Genomic DNA, 17182 nt, shown 5'->3' on the forward strand with positions numbered 1-17182 from the left:
TGGAAAGGAACAGAGATCATTCTGTCGTTTTTGAGATTGCATCCAAGTACTGCATTTCAGACTCCTTTGTTGACTGTGAGGGCTATTCCTTTTTTCTAAGGGATTCTTGCCCACAGTAGTAGATATAATGGTCATCTGAGTTAAATCCACCCATTCCAGTCCATTTTAGTTCACTGATTCCTAAAATGTCAATGTTCACTCTTGCCATCTCCTCTTTGACCACTTCAATTTTCCTTGATTCATGGACCTAACATTCCATGTTCTTATGCAGTATTGCTCTTTACAGCATCAGACCTTGATTCCATCACCAGTCACATCCACAACTGGGTGTTTTTTTTTTCACTTTGGCTCCATCTCTTCATTCTTTCTGGAGTTATTTCTCCACTGATCTCCAGTAGCATATCGGGCACCTACCAACCTGGGGAGTTCATCTTTCAATGTCATATCTTTTTGCCTTTTCATACTGTTCATGGAGTTCTCAAGGCAGGAATACTGAAGTGGTTTGCCATTCCCTTCTCCAGTGGACCACATTTTGTCAGAACTCTCCACCATGACCCATCCATCTGTGTGGCCCTACATGGCATGGCTCATAGTTTCATTAAGTTAGACAAGGCTGTGAACCATGTGATTAGTTTGGTTAGTTTTCTGTGACTGTGGTTTTCATTCTGTTTGCCCTCTGATGGATGAGGATAAGAGGCTTGTGAAAGGTTTCTGATGCGAGGGATAGGCTGTGGGGGAATCTGGGTCTTGTTCTGATGGGCAGGGCCATGCTCAGTACATCTTTAATCCAGATGGAGGACTAGAGGGATGTGTGCTCCTCTTCTCCTGCGAGAACTCCAAAAATGCAACTCACTGCTGAACACCATCAATAGGAGAATGTTGGATCCCACCAAAAAAAGATACCCCACATCCAAGGCCAAAGGAGAAGCCCCACCAAGACAGTAGGAGGGGAGAGATCACATTTAGAATCAAACTCCATCTCCACCAGAGACACTCGGAGGGCTCAAAGAAAACCTTGTTTGCACCAGGACCCAGTGACCCCACAGAGACTAAGCCAGACCTGCCTTTGAGTGTTTGAGGGTCTGTGGAGGTAGGGGTCAGCAGTGGCCTGTCATGGGGACAGGGGCTCTGGGTGCAGCAGACTTGGGAGGCAAGGTGTGAGAGCCCCACCATAGAGCCACTGAGCAGATGACCCACAAACTGGAGAATAATTACACCAAAGAAGTTCTTTCACTGTTATAAAAGTTCTAGGACCCATAACAGATTTCCCAACCTGGGGATCTGGGAAAGGGACTGAGAACCCCCTGGGAATTTGACTTTGGAGGCCAGTGGGATTTGATTGCAGAACTTCCACAGGACTGGGGAAACAGACTCTTGGAGGGCACAAACAAAACCTTGTGTGCACCAGGACCCAGGAGAAAGGAGCAGTTACCCCACAAGAGACTGAGCCAGACTTGCCTGTGAGTGTCCAGGAGTCTCTGACAGAGGCACAGGTTGACAGTGGTCTCCCGCAGGGTCAGCAGCACTGAATACAACAGTCCTGGCACAAGCCCTTTTGAAGGAGGTCGCCACTACCGCCATTACCCCTGACATAGTTTGGCCTCAGATCAAAAATAGGGAGGGAACACAACCCCACCCACCAACAGAAAATTGATATAATTGCATGAGAAGAAATTAAGGAACAGCTTTCAGGAGAAATTTCTACTTGACCTGATGTTGTTGTGGTTGTTATTCAGTTGTTAAGTTGTGTCTGACTCTTAACAACCCATGGACTGTAGAAAGCCAGTCTCCTCTGTCCTCCACTATCTCCTGAGTTTGTTCAAATTCATGTCCTCTGAGTCAGATATGCTATCTAACCATCTCATCCTCTGCCACCCTCTTCTCCTTTTGCCTTCAATCGTTCCTAGCATCAGGTTCTTTTCCAATGAATCATCTCTTCGCATCAGGTGGCCAAAGTATTGCAAATTCAGCTTCAGCATCAGTCCTTCCAATGAATATTCAGGACTGATTTCCTTTAGAATAGACTGGTTTGATCTCTGTGCAGTCCAAGGGACTCTCGAGTCTCATCCAACACCACAGTTTGAAAGCATCAGTTCTTTGACCTTCATCCTTCTTTATGCTTCAAGTCTCACATCCGTACATGACTACTGGAAAAGCCATAGATCTGACTAGAGAGACCTTTGTCAGAAAAGTGATGTTTCTGCTTTTTAATCTGCTGTCTAGGTTTGTCATAGTTTTCCTTCCAAGGAGTGAGCATCTTCTAATTTCATGGCTGCAGTCACTGTCTGCAGTGATTTTCATGACTGCAATCACTGTCTGCAGGAGCCCAAGAAAATAAAAGCTGTCACTGCTTCTACTTTTATCCCTTCTATTTGCCATGAAGTGATGGTACCAGATGCCATGGTCTTGGTTTTTTGAATATTAAGTTTCAAGTAAGCTTTTTCACTCTCTTGTTTCACCTTCATTAAGAGGCTTTTTAGTTTTCCTTCACTTTCTGCCATTAAAGTGGTATCATCTGCATATCTGAGGCTGTTGATATTTCTCCTGGGAGTCTTTATTCCACTTTGTGATTCATCCAGTCCAGCATTTAGCATGATGTACTCTGCATAGAAGGAGAAGGAAATGGCAACCCACTCCAGTACTCTTGCCTGGGGGATCCCATGAACGGAGGAGCCTGGTAGGTTGCAGTCCATGGGGTCGCTGTGAGTCGGATGCAACTGAGCAACTTCACTTTCACTTTTCACTTTCATGCACTGAAGAAGGAAATGCCAACCCACTCCAGTGTTCTTGCCTGGAGAGTCCCAGGGACTGGGGACCCTGGTGGGCTGCCGTCTAAGGGGTTGCACAGAGTCGGACACAACTGATGTGACTTAGCAGCAGCAGCAGCACTCTGCATAGAAAGTCGCTCAGTCATGTCTGACTCTTTGTGACCCCATGGACTATACACTCCATGGAATTATCCAGGTCAGAATACTGGAGTAGGTAGTCTTCTCCTTCTCCAGGGGATCATCCCAACCCAGGAATCGAATCCAGGACTCCCACATTGCAGGCGGATTATTTACCAGCTGAGCCACAAGGGAAGCCCAATAATACTGGAGTAGGTAGCCTATCCCTTCTCAAGCGGATCTTCCCAGCCCAGGAATTGACCAGGGGTATCTTGCATTGCAGGTGGATTCCTTACCAACTAAGCTATCAGATAAACTGAGGTGAAAAGTGAAGTCGCTCTGTTGTGTCTGACTCTTTGCGACCCCATGAACTGTAGCCCACCAGGTTCCTCCATCCATGGGATTCTCCAGGCAAGATAAGATAAACCTGTGGCAAACCATTCAGTATTGCAGTAATCCAAGACTATGCCCCTACAAGTAATACTGAAGAAGCTGAAGTTCAGTGGTTCTGTGAATACCTACAAGACCTTCTAGAACTAACACCCCAAAAAGATGTCCTTTTCATCATAGGGGACTGAAATGCAAAAGTAGGATATCAAGAGATACCTGGAATAACAGGTAAATTTGACCTTGGAGTACAAAAGGAAGCAGGGTAAATGTTAATAGAGTTTTGCCAAAAGAACACTCTGGTCATAGCAAACACCCTCTTCCAACAACACAAGAGAAGACTCTACACATGGACATCACCAGATGGTCAATACCAAAATCAGATTGATTATATTCTTTGCATGAAAGATGGAGAGGTTCAATACAGTCAGCAAAAACAAGAGCAGGAGCTGACTGTGGCTCTGATCATAAACTCGTTATTGCCAAATTCAGACTTAAATTTGAAGAAAGTAGGGAAAACCACTAGACCGTTCAGGTATGACCTAAATCAAATACTGTATGATTATACAGTGGGAGTGACAAATAGATTCAAAGGATTAGATCTGATAGACAGAGTGTCTAAGAACTATGGGTGGAGGTTCATGACATTGTTCACAAGGCAGTGATCAAGAGCATCCCCAAGATAAAGAAAGGCAAAATGGCTGTCTGAGGAGGCCTTACAAATAGCTGAGAAAGGAAGAGAAGCGAAAAGCAAAGGAGAAAAGGAAAGATATATCCATTTGAGTGCAGCATTCTAAAAACAAACAAACAAACAAGGAGAGATAAGAAAGCCATCCTCAGTGATCAATGTAAAGAAATAGAGGAAAACAATAGACTGGGAAAGACTAGAGATCTCTTCAAGAAAATTAGAGATACCAAGGGAACATCATGCAAAGATGGGTGCATGATAGACACAATAAAGGACAAAAATGTCATGGACCTAACAGAAGAAGATATTAAGAAGAGGTGGCAAGATTACACAGAAGAACTATACAAAAAAGATCTCCATGACCCAGATAACCATGATGGTGTGATCACTCACCTAGAGCCAGACATCCTGGAATGTGAAGTCAAGTGGGCCTTAGGAAGCATCACTGCGAACAAAGCTAGTGGAGGCGATGGGATTCCAGTTAAGCTATTGAAAATCCTAAAAGATGATGCTGTGAAAGTGCTGCACTCAATATGCCAGCAAATTTGGAAAACTCAGCAGTGGCCACAGGACTGGAAAAGGTCACTTTCCAGTCCAATCCCAAAGAAAGGCAATGCCAAAGAATGTTCAAACTACTTCACAATTGCATTCATCTCACACAGAAGCAAAGTAAAGTTCAAAATTCTACAAGCCAGGCTTCACCAGTACATGAACTGTGAACTTCCAGATGTTCAAGTTGGATTTAGAAAAGGCAAAGGAACCAGAGAACAGATTGCCAACATCCGCTGGATCATCAAAAAAACAGCAGAGTTAAAAAAAAATCTGCTTCATTCACTATGCCAATGCCTTTGACTGTGTGGATTGCAACAAACTGTGCAAAATTCTTGAGAATACCAGACCACCTGACTTGCCTCCTGAGAAATCTGTATGCAGGTCAGGAAGCAACAGTTAGAACTGTACATGGAACAACAGACTGGTTCCAAATTGGGAAAGGAGTATGTCAAGGCTGTATATTGTCATCCTGCTTATTGAAGTTATATGCAGAGTACATCATGAAAAATGCCTGGCTCGATTAAGAAGAAGCTGGAATCCAGATTGCTTGGAGAAATATCAATAACCTCAGGTACTCAGATGACAGCACGCTTATGGCAGAAAGTGAAGAAGAACTAAAGAGCCTCTTGATGAAAGTGAAAGAGGAGAGTGAAAAAAGTTGGCTTAAAGGTCAACATTCAGAAAACTAAGATCATGGCATCTGGTCCCATCACTTCATGGCAAATAGATGGGGAAACAATGGAAACAGTGACGGACTTTATTTTGGGGGACTCCAAAATCACTGCAGATGGCGACTGCAGCCATGAAATTAAAAGACGCTTGCTCCTAGGAAGAAAACTATGACCAACCTAGACAGCATATTAAAACTCAGAGACATTACCTTGCCAACAAATGTCCATCTAGTCAAAGCTATGGTTTTTCCAGTAGTCATGTATGCCTGTGAGTTGGACTATAAAGAAAGCTGAGTGCTGAAGAATTGATGGTTTGAACTGTGGTGTTGGAGAAGACTCTTGAGAGTCCCTTGGACAGCATGGAGATCCAACCAGTCCATCCTAATGGAGATCAGCCCTGAATATTCATTGGAAGGACTGATGCTGAAGTTGAGACTCCAATGCTTTGGCCACTTTGAGACTCCAATACTTTGGATGGGAAGAACTAACTCATAAGAAAAGATCCTGATGTTGAGAAAGATTGAAGGCAGGAGGAGAAGGGGACGACAGAGTATGAGATAGTTGTATGGCATCACCGACCCAATGGACATGAGTTTGAGTAAGTTCTGGGAACTTGTGATGGACAGGGAAGCCTGGCGTGCTACAGTCCTTTGGGTCACAAAGCATTGGACACGACTGAGTCAATGAACTGAATTGACTCTGCATAAAAGTTAAATAAGCAGGGTGACAATATACAGGTTTGTTGTCCTCCTTTCCCAATATTGAACCAGTCCATTTTTCCATGTCATATTCTTTTTAAAAAATTAATTTATTTAATTGGAGTATAATTACTTTACAATATTGTGATGGCTTTTCCCATACATTGAAATGAGTCAGCCATGGGTACATATTTTTCCCTCTGTTCTGAACCCCACTTCTGCCTCCCTCCCAACCCCTCTGGGTTGTTCTGCCCTGCTTCATGCATTGCACTTGCACTGGTCATCTATTTTACATATATGTAATGTTTATGTATGATATGAAACATATCATAATATATATGTTTCAATATTATTCTCTCAAATCATTGCACCCTTGCCTTCTCCCACAGAGTCCAAAAGTCTGTTTTTACATCTGTGTCTCCTTTGGTCCCCTGTATGTAGGATCTTTACTGTCTTTCTAAATTCCATATATATGCATTAATATACAGTATTTGTTTTTCTCTTTCTGACTTACTTCACTCTGTATAATAGGCTCCAGTTTCTTCCACTTCATTAAAACTGACTCAAATGCATTCCTTTTTATAGCTGAGTGATATTTCATTGTGTATATGTACCACAGCTTTCTTATCCATTCACCTGCCAATGGATATCTAGGTTGCTTCCATGTCCTGGCTATTGTAAACAGTGCAGTGGTGAACATTTGGGTGCACGTGTCTCTTTCAGTTCTAGTTTCCTCGGTGTGTATGCCCAGGAGTGGGATTGCTGGGTTATATGGCAGTTCTATTCCCAGTTTTTTGAGAGAATCTCCACCCTGTTCTCCATAGTGGCTGTACCAGTTTGCATTCCCACCTATGGTGTAAGAGGGTTTCCTTTTCTCTGCACCCTCTCCAGCATTTATTCTTTGTAGACTTTTTGGTGATGGCCATTCTGACTGGCCTGAGATGATACCTTATTGTGGTTTTGATTTGCATTTCTAATAATGAGCGATGTTGGGCTTCCCTGGTAGCTCAGACGGTAAAGCATCTGCCTGCAATGCTGGAGACCTGGGTTCGATCCCTGGGTAGGGAAGATGCCCTGGAGAAGGAAATGGCAACCCACTCCAGTATTCTTGCCTGGAAAATTCCATGGATGGAGGAGCCTGGTAGGCTACAGTCCATGTTGTTGCAAAGAGTTGGACACAACCGAGCAACTTCACTGGTTGGATGTTGAGCATCTTTTCATGTGTTTATCAGCCATCTGTATGTCTTCTCTGAAGAAAACTTTATTTAGTTTTTTTGCCCACTTTTTCATTGGGTTGTTCATTTCTCTGGTATTGAGCTGCATGAACTGCTTGCATATTTTGGAGATTAATTCTTTGTCAGTTGTTTCATTTGCTATTATTTTGTCCCATTCTGAAGGCTGTCTTTTCACCTTGCTTATAATTTCCTTCATTGTGCAAAAGATTTTAAGCTTAATTAGGTCCCACTTGTTTATTTTTATTTCCATTACTCTGGGAGTTGGGTCATAGAGGATCTTGCTGTGATTTATGTCAGAGAGAGTGTTCTGCCTGTGTTTTCCTCTAGGAGTTTTATAGTTTCTGGTCTTACATTCAGGTTTTTAATCCATTTTGAATTTATTCTTGTGTATGGTGTTAGCAAGTGTTCTAGTTTCATTCTTTTACACATGGTTGCAGTGCTGGTTCTAATTGTTGCTTCTGGACATGCATACAGGTTTCTCAGGAGTACCTCCTTATTTAACTCAAACACATTATTTCAGAGTTCTCCATTTTAATAATTTAGAAGATATTTTGTGTGCATTTGTGAATTAAAATAGTCCTGAAATTATTCTTTTATTCTAATTCATGTTCTAAATACTGAAATATAAAAGTTTATCACCACAGCCTTTATTGATTGTTATGCATGTTCCATACTAGACACTAATCAATAATTATAAAACTGTCTCTGATTTGAAGGAGATTCTTCTACAGCAGCAGAAAACAACTGTGAATTGTTTAAAGTGCTTTAAAGATGGACATCTATATGTAAGTAATCATTTAAAAAACCCAAACCATGTTCACCCTTGTTCAGTCACACAGTATGATTTGGGGTAGGGAGCTGGATTAGAAAAGACATAAGCTAGAGTATGTAAACAGGACTTCTTTGTAAAAGTTTATAATGTCAACGTTTCACTGACTTCAGTGGGCTTTTCTGACAGTTAAGTAGACACGTTCCCTGAGAGCAGAAAAAATATTTGTAAGTAACTCTCCTCAGGTAAAGAATCTGCCTGCAATGCAGGAGACCCGGTTTCCATCCCTAGGTCAGGAAGATCCCCTGGTGAAGGACATGGCAATCCACCCCAGTATTCTTGCCTGGAGAATCCCATGGACAAATTGCCTGGCAGGCCACAGTCCATGGGGTTGCATAGAATCGGACACAACTTAGTGACTAAACCACCATAAAGCACCACTACTCAGGTTGCCACCTGAATGAGCTGGTTGCCTAAACTAATAAACTATATGCCAAGGTATCATAGCCTTCTAGAAAAAGTTGGGGGCATGAGTAAATTGCTCAATCCTGTTCTTTTGTGTTGGAGGACATGTCAGGCCTATTACAGAAGGATCACATTCAAACACATACATATAAAATATTTAGTTTTAGCACTGTAATGCATTTTGGTTAATAAGCTTTTTTCAATGTAATGTCATACATACTATAGTATAAAAATATATTTAAAATCAGATGTCTTTTTCTTCTAAAATCTAGCTAAAGTTATCCATATGGGAGAAATTAAAGTTTATTTTGAGAGCGGGATGTGAAGAATTTTTGAGTATGAAGCCCTTCAGACTTAGGGTAGAACTTAAGTGGAACGTGTAATCTAGTCCCCAGAGGGCCTCTCTAGTGCTATACATAATATAGGTTGTCAAATTCAGGCCTGGGCTTTCCATATCCAGGCTTGAAAGGAAAGGTTACTAGTCTCAGCCTTTACTATACTTTTCTAAATTATACTAAAAATGGAAAGGTGTCTTCTAAAAATATTAAATTTATTATATTCTCTTGGAGAAGGGCATGGTAACCCACTCCAATATTCTTGCCTGGAAAATCCCATGGATAGAGGAGCCTGGTGAGCTACACTCCATGGGGTCGCAAAGAGTCGGACACAACTGAAGCAACTTAGCGCACACGCACATTATATTCTCTATCAGTTGTTCTCAAGGTGTGGTCCCCAAACCAGTGGCATTAGCATTGCTAAAAGCTTGTTAGAAATGTAAATGTTCAGACCATAACCCAGACCTACTGAATCAGAAACCCTGGAGGTAGACACAGAAATCTGGACTTTATCTATACATATAAAACATCATGCTTTGTAAACATTATGCTTCACTGTTCTATAGATAAGTATCCCTTTCATGTCATCATTTATTCTAGAAATATCTACATCTAGTATATAACATGTATTTGATAATTGAAAAAATACATATTTGGTAACTTATTCATGTTGTAAAGGATCTCAGAGTGATGTCTTGAATATTATGTAAAGGTTGACAATTAATCCTATTTTAAAAGATCTAGAAACCAACACAACATTGTAAAGCAATTTTCCTCCAATTAAAAAGTCAATTAAAAAAGATCTAGTAAGCAGTGATTCCTATTTGTTTGTAGTGTTAGTGTCCTGTGATTATTACTTTGAAATTGCATATCTTCAGCATGACACATGGCACAAAAATGGTTTAAAACAGTTAAATTAAAAATCTGAAATTCTTTTGAGAATTTAATATACCAAACTCTGAAAGTGCGTCAATATAACTTATTTCCTCTTTAACTTAATTTGGGTTTGCGCAAACTCTAGGAGATAGTGAAGGATATGGAAGCCTGGTGTGCTGCAATTCATGGGGGTGCAGAGAGTTGGACATGACTTAGCAGCTGAACAACAACGACAATCTAATGGAGAATATCTGGATACCATCTCTAATTACCCTTCATAAATACTTGTATATGTTGTCTCTCATTGGTCTTTTTTCCCTAAACGATCCCAGTTTCTTAAACTTTCTTCACTGTTTTGTTTCTCAACTCTTTAATTCTCCTCTTGCAGTCCTCTGACTCTTCTCCAAGTACCCCTTATTCTCCAGCTATTAAGTCACAATACATGTTATATAGTGTCCGAAACATCATTTATACACATTTGATTTAAATTGGTGAAGGTCATTATTTAGATACTTTCTGTATGTAAAAGTATATAATTTATTATTTGGAAATACAGTTTTAGGAAGTCAAAATTTGAACTCTTACAATGTGAATATGAATTTTTTATGCTGAATTAGAATGACAGCATTTAGAACTAAAAGGCAAAGGAGATCACTTAGCTCACCTTTTGCACAAGAAGAACTGAAGGTCTTGAGAAGTTACTCTGCATTGTCCAATATGGTAGTCACTAATCGCATATTAAATAGAAAATTCAGTTCCCTTAGTCACACTGCTGCTGCTGCTAAGTCACTTCAGTTGTGTCCGACTCTGTGCGACCCTATGGACAGCAGCCCACCAGGCTCCTCTGTCCACAGGATTCTCCAGGCAAGAATACTGGAGTGGGTTCTTAGCCACACTAGCCACGTTTTAACTGCTCAGTAGCTACGCATGTGGTTAGCAGCTCCAGTATTAGATAGAAGAGATATGGAACACTCCCCTGACCCCAGAAAGTTCTATTGGATAGCACTGGGTAAATGACTTCCCCCACAGCCATACAGCTTTTGTTGTGACAGAACCAGAGCTTCTAGTTCCTGGTCCAGAGAAATCTCACCATATTTATTTTAAAACAATAATACCACCTTTTAAAAAAGGCAGAATAGATTGCTTATCTACAACATTTATTAAGTTTTATAAAAAGCAGTTTGGGAGGCATGGATCCTGACCCCGAAAAGCTTTGAAGAAAATTACGTTAGGTGGGCTTGCTGCCTATTGGAAAAAATAGCAGGAGGTTTAGTTACATCTCCCTTCTGGCCTCCAGCTATTTAACATCTACAGCTGACTCTTGTACAACCTATGGGTTGGGGCTCCAACCCTCCCCACAGTCCAAAAATCCACAGATAAAATTACACTTGTCCCTTGATTTTACATCTGAGGATTCAACCCACTCAGATCATATGGTACCATGGTGTGTATTTAGTGAATGATAGCTGGGTGTGAGCTGTTGAAACCTGTGTTGTTCAAGGGTCCACTGTTTATGTATGCAAATGTATTCACTGAATGCACTAAATGTTTACTGAAGTGTATTCAGTCCCTTTGATTTTCCCTGACATATCAGACACTTCTTAGTTCATACCTCAGTTCTTACAGCCTACTCCTGGCTGGTCTCCTAGGCCCCATCTGGCCTTTCCAGCTTCAATCAATTTTCTGTAGTTCAAAATCCATTTCCCTCAAGTACCATTTTCACCCTTGATCTTCTATCCAAAACTGTGGTAGATTCCTAGTGTGTACATAAACTAACAAATATGATACGGTCAACGACTTGCATTTGCAAAATAAAAACTTCTCCACACACTATCCCATTTATTTCCATTTTTCTCCCCAGACTTCAAGGGCTTCAGTTAACTGTTGTCCTTTTATTTCACAAGATTGTTTCTTGTTAAATATTTTAAATAGACTTTTTCTAAAAGTTCGAAAACCAGGAACTTGAGAGTCAGCCTCAACTTTTCCAGTTCCCACTCCCCAACCCCCAGTTCAGTCCATCAGAAAGTAATGTTGGTTTGGTTCTGGGTCCAGAAAAACATCTGGAATATATCCACTTCCCTCCATGTATTAGTTTGCTAGGGCTGCCATAACAAAGTATCCCAGACTGTATGGTTTAAGCAACAGCAATTTACCTTCCCACCGCTCTGGAGACTAGAAGTCCAGCACTGAGGTGTGATCAGGGTTGGTTTCTTCTCAGCTTTCTCTCCTTGGCTTGCAGATGGCTGTCCTCTTCCAGAGTCTTCACAGAGTCTTCACTTGGTGTCTGTGTCCTAATCTCCTCTTCTTATAAGGATGCTACTCATATAGGATTAGGGCCCATCAATGTGACCCCATTTTACTTTTTGTTTTTCAGTCACTAAGTCATGTCCCACTCTTTGCAACCCCATGGACTGCAGCATGCCAAGCTACCCTGTCCTCCACTGTCTCTTGGAGTTGTCTCAAATTCAGGTCCATTGAGTCAGTGTTGCTATCTAACCATCTCATCCTCTGTCACCCTCTTCTCCTTTTGCCTTCAATCTTTCCCAGCATCAGGTCTTTTCCAGTGAGCCAACTCTTTGCATCAGGTGGCCAAAGTATTGGAGCTTCAGCTTCAGCATTAGTATTCCAGTGAATATTCAGCGTTGATTTCCTTTAGGCTTGACTGATTTGATCTCCTTGCAGTCCAGTTCAGCTTAGTCGCTCAGTCGTATCCGACTCTTTGTGACCCCGTGGATTGCAGCACACCAGGCTTCTCTGTCCATCACCAACTCCCAGAGCTTGCTCAAACTCATTTCCATCGAGTCACTGATGCCATCCAACCAGCTCATCTTCTGTTGTCCCCTTCTCCTGCCTTCAATCTTTCCCAGCATCAGGGTCTTTTCCAATGAGTCAGTTCTTCACATTAGGTGGCCAAAGTACTGGAGTTTCAGCTTCAGCATCAGTCCTTCCAATGAACACCCAGGACTGATCTCCTTTAGGATGGACTGGTTGGATCTCCTTGCAGTCCAAAGGACTCAAGAGTCTTCTCCAACACCACAGTTCAAAAGCATTGATTCTTTGGCACTCAGCTTTCTTTATAGTCCAACTGCTCTATTCAAGGAAGTTCATAATCTTACATGTTCTTTCTACCTCTTGCTTCCCTGGTAGCTTGGACGGTAAAGCGTTCTGCCTACAATGCGGGAGACCCAGGTTCGATCCCTGGGTTGGGAAGATCCCCTGGAGAAGGAAATGGGAACCCACTCCAGTATTCATGCCTGGAAAATCCCATGGACCCAGGAGCCTGGTGGGCTACAGTCCATGGGGTCACAAAGAGTCGGACACAACTGAGCGACTTCTCTTCACTTCTTCTTCACCATAGCCTGAAACATTTTCTCTGCCTAGAAATCTCCCATCCCAAGCTAATCCACAACTGTCTTTTCTTTTAAAATGTCCCTCAATTCCCTTCTCAGGAAGTCCTTTCATTACAAATCATCCTTGACTCTGATCTCTCTAGGCCCCCTCAGAACTTCAGTAATAAGTTTTATATATGTAGGAAGTAAGCACTTACTTTATATGAAGGAAGTAAGTAGTTTTAAGCAAAATAAGTATTTTATTTTACAACATGTTAAGAGGATAAAAGGTAACACCTGATGAAAAATTTGGTTGAATGAAAGTTAATTTATATTGTCATAGGTGGTTTCTATTTTACTGCTTCTCTCACACACATTTCTAGTAACAAAAAAGATAAGAAAAAATAATTTACAAATTCTATTTCTTAAAGCCCAGTGACTAGTTTTGATAAACAGGAATGATAAGTTTCAACCTTGGTCTTCCCTGGTGGCTCAGACGGTCAAGAATCTGTCTGCAGTGCAGGAGACCTGGGTTCAATCCCTGGATTGGGAAGATCCCCTGGAGGAGGGCATGGCAACTCACTCCAGTATTCTTGCCTGGAAAACCCCATGGACAGAGGAGCCTGGCGGGTTACGATACACGGGGTCACAAAGAGTCAGACATGACTGAGCGACTAAGCACGCGAGTTTCAACCTTACTGAAATCAGTTCAGCCCACCTATCCCAATCCACTTTAACTCGTGTGGCAAGTCTCCTGACTTGAAGACTTACACTAGAGGATATCAGGTATACTAAAATTTGCCAGTTGGACACTGCTAAATGTGGCTCTAAACACACCTTTTTAGTGCTAATTAATGCAGCTTTTACTGTAAGAGACACATACTTCTCTTTTATTCTTTCCTTTGTTCTTTTGCTTTCATCTATTCTTTTTTTTTTAAACTAGAGAAGTAGAGAGCAGTTGCTCAACCGTGGAGTTGCCCACCAGAATGAATATATATTATCAAGGAAATATACAAAACACAATGTTCCACCTCATAAAAAAGTCCAAACAATTAAAATAATAAATACCATTTCATACAGATTGAAAACAGTAAAAATTATGAGCGTGTCATTTCTCCAACACAAGTTTCTTGAGAGTAACTGGGTATTTCTCTCATTGCTCCTCACAAATGTTATGGGTTCTAGAATGTAAACTCCCCAAAATAGACATTTTTGTATTTTTTGTTGATCACTGTATCTGTAGTACCTAGAACGGCCCACCCAGCACATAGTAAGTAATCAATAAATATCTGTGGAAGAATGAAGGACATTAGTTCTTAGCAAACACTTGCTGATTAACTGGATGACTGAGAAGCCTTCAGTCAGTTTTCAGAAACTTCAGACCTAGGTTTTTGAAGTTGTAAAGACGAAAGTTGGTTGAGCATGGACTGGGGCAGGCAGAATGAGCGATTTCCCCTCTCCAACCACAGCGTCCTGACACAGTTCCCACTTCCCAGTTCTTAGTACTTCAAATACCCAACACTTCACAGTTCACTCAGTAGCTAAGTTTTGGGGGCCATGGTTAATTTTTTTCCTAATGAGCACTCTATTGTCATGTAGTTCATGATGCCCAGAAAGGTCTCTATTGCTATTAACTCAGATCACTCAATTTTGTGTTTCAACAATTATTATAATCTTCTATTTAACCTTTGGACCTTGAACTTTCTTCATGCCAATTTATAACCGACGGACTAATCTTTCCAGAGTACCACATTCATAATGCTACTACCCTGCTCAAAGGTCTTTCATGACTTCTATACATCACCTACTTAAAAGATTTAAATTTCTTAGCTTTGTACCCATGGCCCTCAGTGACCAGGACCCCATTTATTTTGTTTTCCCTGTGTTATTACCCAGAACTCCTGGGCAGAACTCCTCAATTCCAATTAGTCCAGGTGTATTTGCTTGCTCATGGGTCTTAAGAGTCCCAAATTCTGTTATTCAGCCTAGGGCCCTTTTTTGAACATCCAAATTATAATTCTGTGAGCCATCTCTCTTTAAGTTACTTTCAGAATTTCTTAAGAATGCTCTCAAATTCTGGAAAATCATTCTGTTGTTGCTTGTCACCATGGTTGGTTTTTTTCACCCCAGAAAAATCCTCCACCCTCAGCTGATCACAGTTGACTCTTTCAAAGCTGGCTTTCACAGGCTGTTACTGTTCTCCAGGGACAATTTTGTCCCAGGCATGTTCCCAGGCTGCATATCTAATCCCACACAGTACAGCTAAATCCAAATTATAGTAGTTTGCAAAATTTTACAAAAGGCTTAGGAACAGCGAGAGGAAATACTGCATTATTGATACTCCTGGTCCTTACTCGGCCACCCTGCCCCGCCTCTCCCCTACACCTGCAGTCACACTTCAAGGGCCAGCTTCTCTCCAGCAGGTAGACTCAATCAGGAAACAGATACTGAGTGTCAATTAAGTGCCAGGCAGTGTGCTACACATTGGGGATGAACCAAATAGACAGTTCCTGTATTCAAGACAGTAATTAAATAAATTATTACAAATAATTGGTAAAATAATTCTAGGTATGCAAAATGCTGCCAAAGAAATACCTGGAGTACAATTTTAAGTCCTCTACATTCTCTAGTGGCCCGGGGGCGGGGGTGGGGGGGCTGGAAACCAGTTCCCATCTCTTACAGATGTCTAATCAAATTAGTAACGGTATAATCTGTAGAAAAGCAATTCTGAGCTTAAGAAAGAAGTATTTTATATTATGCAGACAGTTTAGCTCCTAGTTTGTTTGTTTCTAATTTCCTCCATGGAGAATGAAAAGAGCCAAAATGCATGAACACTTAAACTATGTTCTTGGTACCATTCTAAGCCCAATATATATTAATTTATATAATTTCCACAATAACCAATGAAGGAGTCCTACTATTTTCCCCGTTTCACAGATAAGGCAGCTAAGGCACAGAAAGATTGTAACTAGCTCAGTCACACAGCAGGTAATGGCAGAATTAAGAATCCATGCAATCTGAGTGCCAGCCCAAGTTCTTTATTACTGGGCTATTACACCTCTCAATACAGAGAATTTGCATAGTCTTTTCTCAACAGCGCGTTCCTATCTTCTGCCTCTGAACGCCCACCCCAGGGCCGGGCTCAGAGCGCCCCGCCACGTCACGCTTCTCCACTCGCTGCACTGCTTCTCCTAGTTGCTGCCACCCTACTAGCTCCTCTGTAGCAGCCCGAGGAGACCCCTCCTAGGTCTGGTTCACAGCGATCACTTCCATCTCTGAATTCGTGCACAATCACTGTGCACAGACACACTCTTACAGATTATGTTCTCTACTAGGTTCACAGCAAGTGTGTTTCCCCAAAGTAAACAGCACAGTGCCTTGCACAGAATGGGTACTCAGAATTATTAAGAGAGGAGGGTCCCTGGGTTGTAGGGGTCTGTATGATAGGCAGCAAAGTCAGTGGCAAATGGACATTTTAGTTTTTGATTTTATGTTTTTTATGATTTCTTTTTTAAAAAATCTATGGATATTATGATCATATCTGGAAAATACTTTCAATAAACATTTAACATACCAAAGCATTGTGCTAAGTATTAGAAGTAAAATTGACTCTCTTTCCTGAACTATATACCTAAATTGCCAGCTGCCTTCCAGGTACAACCACAGGTTCAAATCTAAGACTATTATCCTGATCCCTGCAACTCAGAAACGCATATTCCAAACGGCTCTTCCTCAGGGTTTAGGCTCCCCATCATCATCTTTGGGGTACATGTCAATCATTAAAAAGATCAAAGTTATATATTCATTGTATTAGGGTAATGAGGGGCTTCCCTAATAGCTCAGTTGGTAAAGAATCAGCCTGCAATGCAGGACACCCTGGTTCAATTCCTGGGTCGGGAAGATCTGCTGGAGAAGGGATAGGCTACCCACTCCATTATTCTTGGGCTTCCCTGGTGGCTCAGCTGGTAAAGAATCTGCCTGCAATGTGGGAGACCTGGGTTCAATCCCTGAATTGGGAAGATCCCCTGGAGAAGGGTAAGACTACCCACTCCTATATTCTTGCCTGGAGAATTCCATGGACTTTATATAGTTCATGGGGTCTCAAAGAGTCAGGAATGACTGAGTGACTTTCACTTTCACTGAGGGGACAGCACTAAGACACCCTGTAATTTACTCATCTACCAACTTAATAATACCATGAGGGCAACTTTATACAGCTCTTGAATTAGTGGTGGGGCAGCTCCAATTTTATTACATAATAAAAGAGTTTTCAATTATGCTCAGAACATTTT

The 17182-nt window shown here is 41.4% G+C and overlaps 1 long non-coding RNA gene across 1 annotated transcript in view; it reads left to right on the forward strand.

Moving 5' to 3' along the window:
* LOC133057235 (uncharacterized) overlaps positions 1-17182 on the forward strand; it is a 28695-nt gene that overhangs the window by 5943 nt on the left and 5570 nt on the right. The window contains exon 3 of the long non-coding RNA XR_009692986.1: positions 7833-7901. This is a non-coding gene — a long non-coding RNA (uncharacterized LOC133057235). The remainder of the gene's footprint in view (positions 1-7832; positions 7902-17182) is intronic.

The sequence above is a fragment of the Dama dama genome, chromosome 1 (assembly GCF_033118175.1).
Source record: "Dama dama isolate Ldn47 chromosome 1, ASM3311817v1, whole genome shotgun sequence".
NCBI classification, from domain to species: domain Eukaryota; kingdom Metazoa; phylum Chordata; class Mammalia; order Artiodactyla; family Cervidae; genus Dama; species Dama dama.